This window comes from Carlito syrichta, unplaced genomic scaffold (genome assembly GCF_000164805.1).
Source record: "Carlito syrichta isolate Samal-C Ts95f unplaced genomic scaffold, Tarsius_syrichta-2.0.1 Scaffold274096, whole genome shotgun sequence".
Classification (NCBI taxonomy): domain Eukaryota; kingdom Metazoa; phylum Chordata; class Mammalia; order Primates; family Tarsiidae; genus Carlito; species Carlito syrichta.
Genome location: NW_007218192.1, coordinates 28,979 through 41,928, shown reverse-complemented (window position 1 = coordinate 41,928; position 12,950 = coordinate 28,979).

Sequence of the window (12,950 nt, the reverse complement as noted above, 5' to 3'; positions counted from 1 at the left end):
GAGGCTGCGGTAGCCGGGAGCGGCCACTGCACTCCAGTCCGGGCGACAGAGTGAGACTCCAACTCAAAAATAAAAATAAAAGATAAATAAATATTTGCCTACTGTATGCTGGAATAAATAATGAAGATGCTCTCAGAGAGTCTTGTTTTTTTGTTTGCTTTTGTTTTTGTTTTTGTTGGAGTCTCCAGGTTAGGCAGGAGTGCAGTGGCATGCTCATGGCCATCCCAGCGTCAACCTGCTAGGCTCTGGCGATCCTTCCACTTCAGCCTTCCAAGTAGCCGGAACTATAGGTATGCGCTACCATACCACACCCAGTTAATTTCTGATTTATTGTAGAGACGAGGTCTTACCAAGTTGCCTGGGCTGATCTCAAACCTGCGGGCTCAGGCACTCCACTCACCTCTGCCTCCCAGTGCTGGGATTATAGGCTGAGCCACCAAGCCCAGCCAGTCCTGTATTTCTTTATAGCACATATTGATCACATTTAATAATTAGACAGTTATGTGTGCACTTATGTAATATCTTTCTCTCATGATCATAAACTGCGTGAGGACAAGGATCTTGTCTGACTTGTTCACCAGTGTGTCTCCCAATGACTAACATAGCACCTCCTGATATCTAGGGGGTGATTAAATATACATATATGTACATATGTATATATAGACAGAAATCTATTTAGATATATATTTGTGTGTGTGTATGTATATATATATGAGTGGGGACTCAAAAAAAACTGGAATTATCTTTTGGAAGATGGGTTCCTTGTAGTACAGACTTACCCTGCTAGGTAAGTATTTTAGGAAATCATCAGCATCAGTGTACAAGCTAGCGTTGTTGTGAGAGGTTACATTTGGCTTCAGTAAATTTTTTTCTGGAAACTTTTTTCAGTGCATTTGCCCATTTCATGGTGGGTGTTTACACTTGCAAACATCATGCTGAGTGTTCAGCAGTTTTTGACCAAAAAGCAACATGACCACCATGCCCCACCCTCCCTATTTACCTGATCTTGCCCCGACTTTGTTTCCCCGGATGAAGAAAATCCTCAAAGGGAAACGTTTTGCCTATGTGGAAGAGGTGAATCAAAAACAGCAAAACCACTAAAAGGCATCACAATCGATGAGTTCAAAAACTGTTTTGAGCAGTGGAGAGTCTCGATAGGTGTACTGCATCAAATGGAGAGTACTTTGAAGGTGACAGAAGTTCAACCACATAAGAATAAATACTCAATTTTGTATAAATAAATTCTGGTTTTGGGGGGGTCTCCCCTCGTATACACACACAGAAAAGAGATCAAGGAAGGAAAGAAAAAAGGCAGGGAGGGAGAGAGGGAAAAAGGAAAGCAGTGATGCTTCTCTCTGATAGGAGCAGGCCAGGGGCATTCCAAGGCCCTCTCCCATCCCCCTCCCAACTTTGGGCACCATCTATCCTCCCCAGTGAGATAGTGGAGGCCAAGATGCTTTGTGAGCTGTTGACTGTTCTATTGCGGGAAGAGCTGTGATAACTAAATGATCCCTTCCTTCCTGCCTACCCCCCAGCTCCATGCTGCATCCTCCTTCCTAGACTCTTCTCTACCCTTTCACCCATCCCAGCCTCCTCGCAAGTCACTTTCCTACATCTCTCTCCTTTTCTACTGGCCACCTTCCAGATGCCTAACCTGACTTTTAGCCCTCTCTACCTTGGTCACCGCCAGGCAAAAGGCCTCTATCCAGGGTTGGAAAAGTCTCCTTCCTCAAGTCTGAACTAGAAGCATCCAGGACATCAAGGTGATTAATCTAGCTCTCTGCCCTCCAGGAGCTTGCTGTCCAATGGAAGAGATGATATATGTCCCTATGGCGTCATCACACAATGGAGAATATTGATGCTCACACGTATTCTTCTCTGTGCCAGAGATCCCTATCTCCTGTCTATTATCCCCTTTTCTTATAAAAATAAGACCTCTGCCTTTTAGCTGGACACTTAGCTACCAGGATAAAGGCCATATTGCCTCCTAATTGCAGCTAATTATGGCCATGTGACTAGATACTGACCAGCAGCATGTGAACAGAAGTGAGGTGAGCAACTTCTAAGCCATGGCTACTCCCGGCCTTCCCCTGCCTGTGGGTGACAGTGTAGATATGGGGGATATCAATATATGCCCTACATCCTAACTGATCATCCATTTTTTTTGTAACAGAATTCAAGCAAGAGTGCATTGCTATTTCCTACTATGTGCCAGACACTCTTTCAGAGTTTGGAGATACAGAGAAAATCTCCAGTGCGGTGGAGGATATATTCTAGAAAATGCATAATTGTGTCTGAGTCTCCTCTTCCCCCTCATCTTTTTCTTCCCTCATATGTCCCTATACTCGGTGACTGGCTTAGCCATATACCAGACCCACAGAACCATGAGAGGGAGGCAGTGAAGAGGAGTGGAAAAGACATGGAAGGTATAGTCACTCAGACCGCATTTAAATCCTAGCTTGAAGTCTCAGAGACTTAGTTTCCTCTTTCGTAAAATGGAGACAAGAGCATAACTCCTTCTCAGTGCTGTGGGGGGTGGGGGAATAAAATGGTATAGTGCCTGAAAAGTTTATAACACGCTGTTTCACATGTAACCTGTACTCCATAAAACATGACTGCTAGAATAACAACATATTATTAATGAACTGAGTGACACTAACAAGGAAATACTGTGTCTCCTGATCCAATCTCACCTGAGAAGTGAATACCTACATGTTCCTCTCCCCATCCTGTCTCCCTTCCTCCTTCCCAAGGTCATTTTTTCCTGCCCTTTGTCAAATCCGTGCAAGTTCCTGGGCATGTCTGCTAACACCTCTCCCAGAATGGGGAACTGAGGCCTAAGGAAATCCCCTCTCCACCCAGCCACAGCCATATCCTGAACCAGCAGTGTTCTGCCACTGCTGAGAGGCAGATTTTCTTTGCTGACTTCTCTTCCCTTAAGTAACTTACTGTTTCCCATAGGAAGCGGAAACAAGACTAGCCTAGAAGACTGCGGTTTTGGTTACAAGTCTCTGCTGTTGATCACTCTCAGTATGGTTGTCCACAGTCACTTCCCCGCTGTAGGATTCATTTTCCATCATAAAAACACTAATGGCTGGCTCGGTGGCTCAGCCTGTAATCCCGTGCTTTGGGAGGCTGAGGTGAGTGGATTGCCTGAGCCCGTGGGTGCGAGACCCACCTGGGCAACTTGGCGAGACCTCATCTCTACAATAAATAAATAAATAAAAATTAGCCAGGTGTGGTAGCGCGCGCCTGTAGTTCCGGCTACTTGGAAGACTGAGGCGGAAGGATCGCCGGAGCCCAGCAGGTCAAGGCTGCAGTGGCCAGGAGCGTGCCACTGCACTCCAGTCTGGGCGACAGAGTGAGACTCCAACTCAAAAAAAAAAAACACTAACGAACTTCTCATCATCTTTCTAGACCCAATTCAACTGCCACTTCCCTTGTGAACCTTTCTTCCTTCATTCCCTCAGATGAGTTAGTGGCTTTCTCCTGTGTTGTCTTCCCTGGGGTCCTTGGTATAGTCCTTCCTCTGGTATAGCAGCCATCATGTATACAATTACTTCTTCACTTGTCTTTCTCGACCTGACTCTGAACTACTTGAGGACAAATCGTAGCTTATTTAGTTTGTATCCCTGGTGCATATTACCTGACAGGTGGCAGGGAAAATGAAACATACATGAATGAATGATGGCTGGATACGGATGGATGATGAAGTGATTAGATGAATTGTAGACCGTTATGCAGATGGAGCATGTACAGGTGATGATAGACATAGCTAGTAGAGGATAGATATTTGATGGAAGAGTGAATGAAGGGTGGAGGGTGTGTGAAAGAGGCAGAATAAATTGGCAGGTTGGTCATTGGCCTGTGGATGATAGGTAGATGTAAAGAAATGAATGAAGAGTAGCTTGGGGATGGATAGCTGACGCAAGAAATGGTGGATGGCTAAAAAAAACAAATGGAATAAGAGATGGATGGATGGATGGGCAGATGGACAGATGAATGACTGGATAGATGACTGAGGGATAGACAGATGGACAGATGCATGAAGAAAAAGCGAATGCAGAACAAATAAACGCATACGTGATGGTGAGGGCCAACGAATGGCTGGCAAATGGTGGACAGATGGATGATGGATGGATGGCGGATGGATAGATGGAAAAATGATGGCTGGCTGGGTAGCTGGTTGAATGAGTGCATAGATGTGAAAGAGACTGATGATGCCGAATGGATGATAGGGAGATGGATAGAGAGTTGGTGGTGAAGGCATGACGATGGATACAGGTTGACAGCGAGTGTGGGGAAAATGAACTTTGGCTAGATGGATGATGAATGGGTGGTGAATGAAGTGCTGGTGTGTGAAGGGAATGTATGAGAAATGAATAAATGATAGCTGTTAGGTTGATGAATTATGTGTGAACAGTTTATGAGCAGATGTGTGTGTTACCACAGAAAATCTTTGAGGGTCCCTCCAGCCCTAATATGTTGTGAGTACCATCTCTCAGGAAAGGAGGAAAACTGAAATGTGAGCTTCCATGGGCCAGGCATCTTCCTGGGAGCCTGACTCGTATCATCTCAATAATCATTGCAACAACCCTGAACAGCAGATATTGATATGCTCACCTTCCAAAGGAGAAAGATGAGAGTTGGGAAGAGGAAGTGATTTTCTCAAGCCTAGCTATACCACACTTCCTATCTGTTTCCTCCTTCTCCTGAGTGGGAGCACCTCGACCCCTCTGCTCACCCTTTGACATCCCTGTGCTGTCCATGGCTTGCCTCCTCCCCTCCCCACACCCTGGTTCTCAGGGATCTCCCTAATCCATACTTGAGACCTCCCTGCTCTGACCTGTTTTACCTTTAACCTTTCACCTTTCCATCACTACCATAATTTACAATCCTCATCAACACAAGCACCATTTTTTTAGCACTCAGCATGTGATGGCATTGATCTTGGTGCTCTACATTATTTCCACAAGAACCCTAAACATAGGTATTACAATCCGCCTTTTAAATGTGAGGAGGCCAAATTAGCCGGGTGTGGTAGTGCACGCCTGTAGTTCCAGTTACTTGGAAGGCTGAGGCAGAAGGATTACCAGAGCCCAGCAGGTCGAGGCTGTGGTGGCCGGGAGCTTGCCACTGCACTCCAGTCTGGGCGTCAGGGTGAGACTTCAACTCAAAAAATAAAAATAAATAAAAAATAAATAAATAAATGTGAGGAGGCCACAACTCAGAAATAAAGTGACTTGACCAAGGTCACCAGTTAGTTAGTAACGAAGATGGGGTTGTAACTTCAATCTAATCAACTTCAAAGCCCATGTTCTAAATCGTAATGCTCTATTTCCTCTTGGCATCTGTGATGTTTGGTTAACCACACTTGCTTGTTTAAGTGTGTGCATACATGTGTATGCCTGTGTGATTGTGTCTTTTCTCTCTATGGATTGGAACAGAGACACTTTATCACACGTTTCCTGAACCCTCATCAGTGTCAGACACAGAGAAAAACCACAGAACATCAATGTAGAAAGAGCTGCTTTGAACATCCTGGAGCTCAACCCCATTATATCCCCAGTGAGACCCCCAGGGCTCAGAAAAGATCTGCAACATTCTCAAGGCCACCCAGTGAGTCAGGGGCTGGGCTGGGACCTGGGCCCGGGCCTTAGTGCTCAGCAAAAACTTATTGATAAAACAGGCTCCTATAATTGCTGGGCTGGTCTCCAGGAATAATAATATAATAATAATAAAATAGGGAGCAGGTATAACTCTCAGCCCACACCCAAAATAAATAGCCTCCATTCCACTGGGTGGGAGAAACTTCATCTTGGTCAATTCTGGGTGTCTTCTTTCACCTTCTCCCCCCTCCAGGTCACCTCCTTCCCCCACATTTTGAGTGTTCAGAAAGGGTCTTGATCCAGGGCCCATACACTCACCCAGACATCTAGGCTCATGACTTTCTTAGGTTCTATCCAGAAATAAGGCTCTGGGTCCTGCTGTCAGACCCCTCCAGACCACACAGAGTTTCTATCCTTTTTCGGGGTCACGCTATGCCTACATTCCCATTCTACACACTATGTCTAAGCTCTCATTCCCTATATCTGATTCTGTATTACTTGGGATGGTAATTCAGCTATTGATTTCTCTCTCACTTACCAGCAGGAGGCAAACAGGCTAGATTGACGTGAGTCCCATGGTGTTGGAGACCCAGAAACCTTCCATCTTGCTGTTCTGTCTTCCTCAACGTGTGGCTTCCATCTCATGGTCTAAGACAGCTCCTCCTCCTCCTGCCACCATGTCAAATTCTAGTTGGCAGAAAGGGGACACAAGGTATAAGGAGTGGATGCCTCCCTTTCCTTTCAACGCAGGACCCAGAAGTTGCACTTACAGCATATCTGTGCCGAAGCCTGGTCACACAGACAGGCCTGACTGCAAGGGAGACTGTGGAGTGCAGTCTTCAGCCGGGAGGCCATCTGCAGCTATGGAAGAAGGGGAAGCCAGATAACTGCACGACAGCTGGACATCTTTGTTACACTTCCCTCCGCCCCACCTCCCAGGTCAGCTTGATCTCGCTTCCTAAAGAGGAAAACCAATTTTGACTCATCTATTCTTCTCAATCTATTATTTATGGCATAAACTGTGTACTCTCAAATTACTCAGCATTCCGACTAAACGTCCATGACTCTTTGTAAACCAAGAGGCCAAGGCTTTGTAAACCAACCAAAGCCTTGGCCTTTGAGACACAAAAGGAATTTCTTCCATTTCTGCCTCATTAGTCCCTCCTAAGGTGATGAAGGCCACTAACAAATGGGGAAATGCAGGAGATGCCTTCAGTGTGATAGCACATTTCACAGTTACAAATATCATCGGATCTCTCCCTTCTGGCTGAGTCTTTCTGTGGCTTCCCTGACCTTAGAGTTGGCTTAAGCGACAACACCTCAAAGAGGCTTTCTCTGCCCACCCTATTTGTTTTCTTTGTAACAGACATGGCAACACGTAAGTTTAAAATAGTTGCATGTTATTTGACTTGCAATAACGTGAGGACAGGGACCATCCCCGTCTTTCCATCTTTGTCCACTCAGTGCCTGGCACGGTGCCAGCACCCAGTAGACGCTTTAGCAATGATATCTGACTGAATGATGCATGAGTGTGCCAGGGCCCCATGAGGTGCAAAACGTGGCCAGATCTCTCCAGGTGACTGAAATTGAGTAAACATGCCTCTTCTTCTTACGGTGGGCAGCCCCGAGGGGCAGGCTATACTTCTTTGACCCCAGAGGCCATTTCTAGTGTGAGCGGGCCGTTCTTGGAATTCAAAGGGGCAGAGGCATGCTGCCAGGCCAGATGGGCTGGTGTGCTTTGAAAAACACCAGTCACAGACTCCCTCATCCCTCAACCAATGCCAAGACGCCCCCTCCCATCCAGGACTTAACATCGAAAAAACGGAAGAAAGGAAAAACTTGATTCACTCAACTGAGTTCAAATCTGAAATAACTGATTTTTTTCTGGATTATATTGAAGCTTTCATTTTCTTGCCTCAGAAAAACACAGGCACTCAAAACAAGAAAAAGTGAATCATACAAAATAGAGCATTACATTTCTTGTGTATGTGGCTGACAGGTGTATTTTGGCCACATTAGAGTGACATCATTCTAAAATCACGGGTGGGTTTACTTATGAAAATTTGTAATCACAGAGTGTTAAAGTCACTGAATCTTAGAATCACATAAAGTCAGAATCATAAACTGCATTCAGAAAGAAGCTTAGGAATTGTCTTAGTTTGGGTTCTCCTAAAAGCAGAGCCTGAGTCAAGGATTGGATGCCAGTATCCCAAGAAGCCCAAAGGGTCTGGAAGAGTAAGTGTGAAAAGAGGCAAGGGAATGAAAAGCAAGTTATTGAGCCCATTTCCAACATGGTCAACCAGTGCCCTAATCGAACTGCAGACCTTCTGAATGACCAAAGGCAAGAGGCTGGGCACTTACCCACCAACTCCCATCCCCCATTGGTTGAGGGTTGCCCCTGGGGGCACCAACTCCTCCCAGGTAGGGCTGAGAGTGCTCCCAAGGCTTCAGAGAAGCCAGGTGACTGATGGGTGCCTAAAAAGGGACCTCATGGGTGTGCTAGGAACTGCTCGCTACAGCCACAGCTAAAGTCAGAGGTGCAGACAACACCAACAACACCCCAGAAAAGAATTATTTTCTAAAAGTCTAGCCTGGAGGATCACATGCTGCATCAGGATGGGAGCTTCGCTTTATTTGGTTAGCACCGTCCTAAAATGAAACTTGGATCCAAAAGCCTTCAGAAGACTCAGGCAGTCTTCATTTTGCCATAGGCCCCACCACTCCCCATTGCCCCCCATTGATTTCTGTCACCTGCCTGGCCCCGGAGGCATCTGCCTCTGAGGCCCCTGCCCAGCATCTCTTCTAGAGGACAGAGGACTTCAGGATAAAGCCTGTTTTCCATCTGTCTCCTGCTCCCCATGCAGCCTGGCCCTTGGAAGGGCCTGGTAAATGTTAGCCCTGAGTGTACCCTCTGCTTGCATACTTCCCCGCCTGGGAGCGCACGCCTTTCTAGGCTGCCTGTTGTATTGTCAGCTACCTGCCCCCACCTCCCTGCCCCGCCCCCAGGCATTCCCAGTGGGGACTGGGGTGAAACTCCCTGCTTGGGGTGAGCAGCAGGTTAATTTCCTCCTGGAGCTTCCCTCAGCAAACAATGAGACAATGGCGAGCCGGAGGTGGCCTGCGTAAGACAGCCGTGGAGGGGAAGTTGTAATCTGTGCTTCAGCAAGCAAAGAGGCGAGAAAAGCAAGCCAGCCAGACCGGGCCCTCCACCCAGCCGGCCCCTGGGACCCAGCAGGCCCCAACCTGAAGGTCACCTGAGTCGCCCTTGAGGAAAACAGCCACAAACCACCATCCAAGTGGAGAAAACAAGGATGGGTGTGGCTTTCCCCCACGCCCCTTCCCTGTCCAGATGGTCCTAGCTTCTCTAGGCATCACCCCATCTGCCCACCTTCTGGGTCTGGCTTGCAGGGAGACATCCCCAGACAGACACCATCTGATCCTGGTTGGATGAGGCTGTGTGACCGTGGGACATGTTACTTAACCACTCTGTGCCTTTGGTTCCTTGTCGGTAAAAGGGGGCTAAGACCATGTTCCTCCTGATTGTCCAGAGGATTCCGTCCCTCCATTCAGCTAGTGAGCATTTTCTGAGTGTCTGCCACGTGCAAACTGTTGGGTATACGGCAGTGATGGAGAAAATGTCCCTGCCCTCCTGGGGCACACGGGGACATGCAGAGAGTCAGCAACCAGATGACTGCAGTGGGACATGTGGAATTACACAGCGACAGGTGCTACGAGAGGAGGCGGCGGCACCACGAAGAGGCGGCACCATGAGGCCCAGCCTGCAGGTCAAGGCGGGCTTCCTCCAGGAAGTGGCAACTAAACAGAGCTGAGCAGGGAGGAAGCACTTACTAGGCCAAGGAGAAAGGGTGCGGGGAGCAAGGCAAAGGCCCGGAGGCCGGAATAAAGTTGACATCAAGGAGTTGACTCCAGGAGGCCTGTGTACCTGGACACAGAGAATGAGGAGGATGTGAGAACTGAGGCTTGGAAGGTGCACAGGGCAGCCTCCAGCATCCCCACCTCTCCCTGCCCTGGAACCCCTGCAACAGTGTGTTCTTTATCTGGAGAGTAAAAGGAAGACATTCAGGTTCCAGGGGAGTGGCACGACTGGCTGATGGCGTGGATGCTCTCATTGCAGTGCCTGGTCGAGTGGGAGCCCTCCTTTGGGAGGGCAGGGTCCTGTCTAAGCATATCGTGCACAACAAGCCACTGCTTCCTCAAGTCTCCCCCTTACTGCCAGGTGGAAAACTCGCTGTGCCCACCTCACAGATGAGGAAACTAAGGCTCAGGGCAGGAGAGAGAGGGAGGGGGAATGAGCATAGCCAGACGGATCCATCCCCGCTATGGAAAAGAGGGTGATTGGCAGGGTATCCTGCAACTTCAGGGGACTGGGTCCCCAGCCCCTTCCATCCCACGCTTCTTAGGGTGGCTCCTTGCCCTTCTTGCCTCACCCTAGAGGCTCCCCTAAATTCAGCCAGGTACTGAGAGGGAAAAGGGCTACAGACAATTCAGGGATATCCCCATCCTAGGCCATGATCCCAGGTGTCCCCAAAATCTGAGCGGCTGCTGCCTTAACCTGGACTCAGAACCAGCCTTTGGCTCTGCCCAGAGCAAATGGCTCCATTCCTTGGAGGCTCCTGGAAACTGGTTCACGGGGACAGAAAGTTGTGGCTACACCCTTCGTGGGCCCTTCTTAGTCACCGAAATGCTATGAGCCCACTCCACTAAGGAGGAAACTGAGGTTCAAAGAGGGGAAGCATCCGCCCTTGCTCGGTGAGGAGGAGCTGCGCCCCGGGGCCCACGCTGATCGGGCTCCAAGCCCCAGCTCCTGGCATGCACCTCCTGCAGGACCTCCCCACCCAGGCTTCTCTGACACACCATGTCACTGCCTGCTCAGAGTCCTTTAGTGGCTTCCCGGGAACAGAGGCAAGGCCTTGCCCTGCCTCGGTCTCCACCCCTGCACGTGGGCCTTGCCTTCCCCTCCTTCCCACTCCTACCTCAGAGCCTTCAGCACCCACTCTTCAGCCTGGCTCAGGCTGGCCCCCAAGCACCTTGAGACACGCTCTCCTGGTGCCCACTTCATGTTTCCTGATCCTTCTCCTCTTTCCCGGCCTATGAGAAGCCCCGAGAGGTGCAACAGCAGTTGTCCCACAAATGTCTGTCTCTGAATGAATGAAAGGGAGAAGGAAGGAGGGAAGGTTTCCAGTCCCACCCCTGCTGCCTCCAATGCAGCCCCCAAACCTGCATCCCAGCTGCCTCCCACACCTCGCCTGCTAGTGCCAGGCTTCCCTGCTGGGAAGGGTTCTGCAGAGTCCACCTCGCAGGTCTGTCTACCAGCCTTAGAAGATCCCCCTCGTGGTCCTCAGCTCTAAGGAGTGAAGAAGCCCAACTCAGAGAGAGTGTGAGGCTTGCCCAAGGTCCCAGAGCCATTCCCTGGGGAGGGTGGGGGCAGGGGGACAATCCAGAGGCAGCAGCCCACTCACGGCAGAGGGCTCTTCTGCTCGGAGGGCCCAGCTTGTCCCCTTTCTCCAGGGAGGCTGGTTACGCTGGGCGGGGTGGGCGTGGGGTGCCCTGCTACCAGCAGCTCCCCTCCTCCCAGTGCTGGGACTCCAGCTCCATATGTTCCAGGAAATCCAGGCCACATTTCCCTCCTGGAGCCGCCCAGAGGGACCCTCTGGGGAAAGACACAGCATTTTTGAGGAAAAGGGGTGGGAGGGGTGTGGGAGAAAAAGTCACCACCAAAAAAAAAAAAAAAGAAGAAAACAGTAGTTGGGCCAAGAATGTGCCGGGGTGAACCAGAGCCAAGCCTCCTGTCACATCCACAGCTGTGCCGGCCAGGGTGGGGCGCCAGGGCACAGGCAGGCCGGGTCACTCTCGGGACAGGACACCAGCTGCCAACCTGCTCCTGGCGGGAAGAGGGGGTCCCTACCACCGTCCTGGGGTGGAGGAGGAGCTGAAAAATAACCTGGGCCAGGAGTCAGGACACTAGATTGTCCCACCTTCCAGGGAGAATGACCCAAATCCATTCTCTAACCTGGCCTCAGTCTCCCTCTCTGTGTCATGATGAGATTTGGAGAAAACTGAAATGGGGTGACTTTCCAATAAGAGATTGTTTGAATGAAGTGAGGGATGGCCACACTTTTTAGCAGGGGTTCTGAATCTGGGATCTAGAACTCAGGCTCTCCATGAATTTGGATGTTCACTGACCTCTAACTGAAACTGATATCTCATGTTTCCTTCAAGTATGAATGTGACCGCCAAGTCAGGTAGGGTCAGCGGTGATTTTCACATGGTGCTCATCATGACCTGAGACCTGTTTCCTGGGCTTGTTATTTAATGTGCTGATAAGAAGCTTGGCTCTCACTCTCACAAGCCTATGTTAATGTAGCAACAAGAGTGTTTCAGTATAACCAGTTTCCTTTGCAATCTTGTGTATTTTACGCACTTAAAAAACATTTGCTGGGTGCAGTGGCTCAAACCTGTAATCCCAACACTTTGGGAGGCCAAGAAGAGAGGATTGTCTGAGTTCAGGGGTTTGAGACCAGCCTGGGCAACTTGGTGAGACCTCGTCTCTACAATAAATCAAAAAATAAGCTAGGCGTGGTAGCACGCACCTATAGTTCCATCTACTTGGAAGGCTGAGGTGGAAGGATCACCTGAGCCCAGCAGGCCAAGGTTGCGATGACCATGAATGTGCCTCTGCACTCCAGCCTGGGCAACAGAGTGAGACCCTGACTCAAAAAAATAAAAATTACAAGAGGGGTCCATCCCTTCACCAGGTGCCAAAGAGTTTCATGGTACAAAAAAGCGAAAAATCCTACTTTAAATGTAGCCATGCTAATACTTAAGTGGGGAAGTACCTTGTATGCTGACCTAGAATAAGTCAAAGTATGCTGTTAAATGCAGTATGAGAAACCACAGGAAGTGTGTAATGCACCACTCTTTGTGTGAGAACCAGGCTGGGTACCTACCTAAGCTTGTTCAATACACATAAAATACACCCCAGAAGCCCCACACCGGCCATAGTGTTCATCTCCAGGGTCCGAGAAGACTCATCACTGACCACCTTGAATGCTGATTTTTTTTTTTTGAGTTGGAGTCTCACTCCATCGCCCAGTCTGGAGTGCAGTGGCACGCTCACGGCCACCCCAGCATCGACCTGCAGGACTCCGGCGATCCTTCTGCCTCAGCCTTCCAAGTAGCTGGAACTATAGGCGCGCGCTACCACGCCCGGCCAATTTTTTAACTTATTGTAAAGATGAGCTCTAGTCAAATAGCGCAGGCTCCAACAATCCCCTAACCTTGGCCTCCCAAAGTGCTGGGATTACAGGCTTGAGCCACTGC